The sequence below is a fragment of the Oculina patagonica genome, chromosome 8 (assembly GCF_052425735.1).
Source record: "Oculina patagonica isolate OP01 chromosome 8, crgOcupat, whole genome shotgun sequence".
NCBI lineage: Eukaryota > Metazoa > Cnidaria > Anthozoa > Scleractinia > Oculinidae > Oculina > Oculina patagonica.
Window position 1 is genome coordinate 15,498,031 of NC_135765.1, and position 4,971 is coordinate 15,503,001.

Consider the following 4,971-nt stretch of genomic DNA (forward strand, 5'->3'; position numbering starts at 1 on the left):
AGGAGTAATTTAAAAAATGTCTTCTACCAAAAATAAGGAGGGGGCCCGAGCCCCCTCCCCTAGATCCGCCACTGACATTTTATGTGTCCAAACAACTTTATATAGGTAGATAAAGGGAAGCCACGAGCCATGCGGCCCACACTGCCGGAGTATTCCGGTTTCCGTAGCATTAAGCGGCTAGGAATATTTCTACTCCCCCCTGAATGGGATGCTAGTCCATCGCAGGCTTCCCCCCAGCATTATGTCGCCGGTACCCATTTATACAGTCTTTGAGAGGAGTGAGGCTAATTTGAATTTGCTATGTACAAAAATATAAAAACTTGTTTTTATACGTCCAAAGTTTAAATAAAACAAGGTTTCCTCCTATTATATGCAGAACACACTCATTCTTCTTATACTGCCCTCACTGGAATTATGCATACGCATAAACACAAGAAAACGAAGCCGATTGTTTTTGAAAATTTATTGTGCTCCTAGATACTTCCTGCATTCTGGAAGCATCTCGAGCATTTGTGAGTAAACGTTTACGGCTATTTAATAGTGACAGATTTTTAATTTCTTAGACGGAACTGGAGACAACGGCCCCCTCGGCACCTCCCTAAGTCCGCCAAAGAGATAACATGAAACGAAAGACTGCTTCGCGACCCACTCGAGCAGGAAAAGGTTTTTACATGTAACTGAGACATTTGTTAATGCATGATAACGCCCCAAGACAAAACACCCCCGGCAAAACGCCCCTTCACAACATATAAGAAATAACTAATTCACATAACAAAGCAACTTCTCACCAGGGTAAAACACGGGCTGTATTCAAGTAAGCTCATTCCACGTAAAAATCCCAGGGGCGTTTTGTCCGGGGCGTTGTTTTGTCTTGGGGCGTTATGACATACATTCAAACCAGTATAGCATTAGAATCACGTAAAATAAAATTAGTAAATTGTCATTAATTAAATTAGCTGCGAGTGGCTAATTGAGAGCTATTGCCTATACTGTATATGCTGCTATAAACTAATTTCTTCTTAGTCTTTATTTTCGCAGACCCATTTCCTGTTTACACGTAGAATCACTCCAATGTATATTTCTGATCACCATCTCGCCAATTTGATTTTTTTAACGGAATACAGCTATTTGGATGTCAAATACTTAACCTTATTAAAAATATATAATTTATTTTGGCTGAAATATTTACATTCTGTAATATTAAATAACCATAGAAAAGGATTTGAGGGATATAGCTTCGCTTAAGGTACGAGAAGTCAAGCTTACATTGCGTGACCTGTCTAGCCCATTTATTTTCACTACGTCTTATCAGCAAAACCGCTTTTATGAAATAATGATGCATGCTGATGAAGCTTAACATTTTAAATCATGATATAAATAATTGCTGGTATTTTAATTCTGGTGTTGCTGTCAATTTCCCAAAGTAATTCAGCCAAAATTGAATGTTTTTACTGCGGAGAAGGTAAAGAAATAGGCCATTTCCGAGTTTAACTTTGCCTTTGTTTCAAAACGAGTCTATGTGCGAAACCATTCAAATGAAATGAGTTTCACCTACAGGTGCATTTTCATGTTAATCAAACTCATTTTTTTTTTCAAACAGTTTTGAATGGTTTCGCACGTAGACTCGTTTTGAAAAAGAGGCGTTGGGTAACTCGGAAATGGCCTATTCACATTCAATAATGGTATTGCGCTCCCGAAATCCCATTGGCGAGTTCGCCCTCCGAAAGAGTCGTTGCACTTACAGTCTGTGAGAAAAAAAAATAATGCGACAGTGGAAATCAACCTTAAAAGGTTGATTTCCACTGTCGCGTTATTTTTAATACGCACGTTAACTGGCTTTACGTGCGTAGTAGGACTGCTTGCGTCCGCAGAAACGCACGTTAACGTGCGTTAACGGACGTGCGAAAAAAAGTTGAATGTGGTTCACCTTTTTCCGCGGGCACAAGTCGTTCATACATTTTCTCTCTCTTTTAAGCCAATTAAATTCAAGCCCAAGTTAAGGTACGTAATTTCCATCTTTAAATTCACGCCCGTTATATAAACACTTACATGGAAAGACAACTGAAGGAAAGACCTTTTTAAAACTTTTTTGTTTTATCCCTTAGAAGTTCATGTTCTCCGCATACGCTACGAAATCTGATAGTGTCACTTTACTAACAGGAGAAATGGCCGGTTGTGCTAGATTTGTTTCGCTGTTCTCGCCGAGCCTCATGATCATTGCAACCGATGTTCGGCGTGATTTACTCGACAACAATTTTAATTAAAACAGCCTTAGCAGGTCTAAACACAACACCACTATATTAGCACTTCTATGTACATAAATGATATTGCTTTAAGATAAAAATTATGAAAGCCAATACAGTAACATTCAGTAAAGGTTGGTTCTCATTTAATCGCCCCGAACGTTTCTATCGCCTCTGTCACTTCAAAAAGTTTTCTTGCCGCGTTCGGGGCGATTATATAAAAACATTACACAGACGATCGCTAACGTCTGCGACGGTCACGATCGCTTGGGTCGCCCGTGTTCTATCCTTCTAGCTTCTCTTTCCCTTCTTCGCCGTAAAACTGAAATAAATGAGAAGATAGGAGGCCACGAGTTTTGCTCTTTCATTGAAGGCTGACATTGTGTTGGATCTAGGACTAAAATGATTGTTTTCCGTAGGTCCGCTGATACCAGGCGATCGGGACGATAATATGAGAACCTCCGAGCGCTTCCAATGCCTTCGATCGCCTACGAACGTCCCCGGCGAACGTCTCAGTATTTACAAACGATCGATGCGATGGAAACGATCGGGGCGTTCATGTGAGAATCAGGCTTAAGCACAATACAATGCGGCAACTGTTTTTCCCTCTGGCCAGTTGGGATTTACAACCATGTTATGTTTATTTTAAAAATGGACCTGTAACCAGGTGGTTGATTCATTAAGAAATAAAAACGTTACTCTGGTTAAAAATTTTGTAGTAAAATGTTCGTAAAATATCTACATGTCCCAACGTTTCGGCTTAAACTAAAGCCTTCATCAGGGGAAAGTGATAAGTGAATACAAAAAGCACGTTCTTATATAATATGCAAATCGAGAGCTAATGTTTGTCCCTAAAGGCTAAATTTAGAAATCGTGCGGTAAATGCATGCCGTCATCGCGGTTTAGCGGATTATTGCAAGTGTTATTTCCCAAGCCTCCAGAATACGCTTTGCGCCAATTTGTGCTTGTACGTAAGATATGTTTATGTTTATTTGAAATATTTGTTTTCTCTCAGTGTTTGAGTGGCATGTCTGAAAACTGGCTATCTCGAAGCTATCGAAAGCTAAGTGCATGGCCAATATACACATGTATTAAGAATTTATTTTATGTTGTAAACATTATTTTACTACAAATATCTATTAAACAAGTGTTTTCTTTAATGCTCTTTTTTTTTCATGCCCTGTGCATAAATAACATAAAAAAACATAACCTAACTCAGTCTTGGGTCAACATTAAGAGAAAGTTGTATTTTACCATGGTCACAAAGGGTCTAGAATAAAATCATTCAACGTGAAGATTGTCAATGAATAATGGCAGGTTCCTCAAGATTTAGTTATTATCACGCGTTATTGAACACTTTTGAAGGCCTTTTTGAGTGGGTGGGCCTCCATTTTGATGTGGGGCAAATTTGTCGCGAAGTAAAGAGTATTTTAAGGACCCAAAAATAAGCCGGAATCCAATGCAAATAATTCAGTTGCATACAAAGTGATCTGTGAAATATTTAGTCGCAGTAAACTAGAGACATCAGGCAAAATATTTTGCTGACCAAACTTGAGCCCTTCGAGACAAATCTTAACTTTACGTTCGAATAAATCACCGATACAGAAATAATTCCACATTGGATTTCGGCTTTTTCCTTACAAACCCTGTATTCTGCTGCGTACTTCGCGCCCGCCAATTTTTTTTGCCTCAAATTCAAAATAGTGCGGTCAAATCACGTAAAAAAGCATTACACGAAAACTCTCGAAGATTTTTCGTCATTTCCCGCGGGGGTTCCTTTCGTTATATCCGCTGGCCGTTATAAACGTGACACAAGTCAGTGACAAGTCACATGCAAAGTTCACAAGTTCGTCACGTCCGGAACTTCATTTATACGTGTATGTTCGCATTCATATCAACGGGTTTCAAGGGTTTCTGCATTTATCAAAATCAGTTGTTTATAACTGAACTGACAAAAAGTTGTACAACAAAAACTATACTTCTGTTTTCTTTTCTTTTTTTTTTGTACAAAATTTATTTCGTTCAGTAGTGTAACCAGTACGCATGTACGAAAATAGCAATTTGCTGAAATAATGCGAAGATGGAAATTTTTTGAGTATTTTCGCCAATTGTTGCAGTTATTTATGCCCCAGTTCAAGCAAATCTCTGTCTTGAAGCACAGCACAGAATATGAAGCACAAATAACACCTGTTTATTCGGACTTTGAATCCAGTATGAAAGTTATCGTAAATCTGTTTACAAATTTCTTATCCTGTTGTTTTGCCCTTTGGTAAGATGCTTGCTTCCGGTCTTGGGGAAGCGAAAAGTCGTAAACACGAACGCCATTTCCTGAATTTGCGAAGAACTACTTTCAGCCTTGCCGTTATAAATATTATCGTAAAGAAAACTGGAACAAAACGGCTTTTCGGCGTTTTTGTTCGCGTTTCCGGTGATTCGTCAAACGAATCAAAAGAAGATGTTTTTGTTTGAGTACTGACTGAGTGTTAAAGGTCGTATAGAGCGCGCTGAGTTGAACAACACCGAGTTCAAAGTAAGCTTCGTCAATAAAATTTGCTTTGTTGTTTGTTTTCTAAATTTTTCGTCTGTTTAGAAACTGTTGTAGTGTTTCGAAGCGATTTTATCGAAAATGGGCGCGGTTTTTTCGTTTACCACAGCTATGCAACGCGGAGTCAACAGGTCCGCTGTGCGCATGCCCCGTCATAAACTCAGAGTTGGTGCAGTTTGCGTC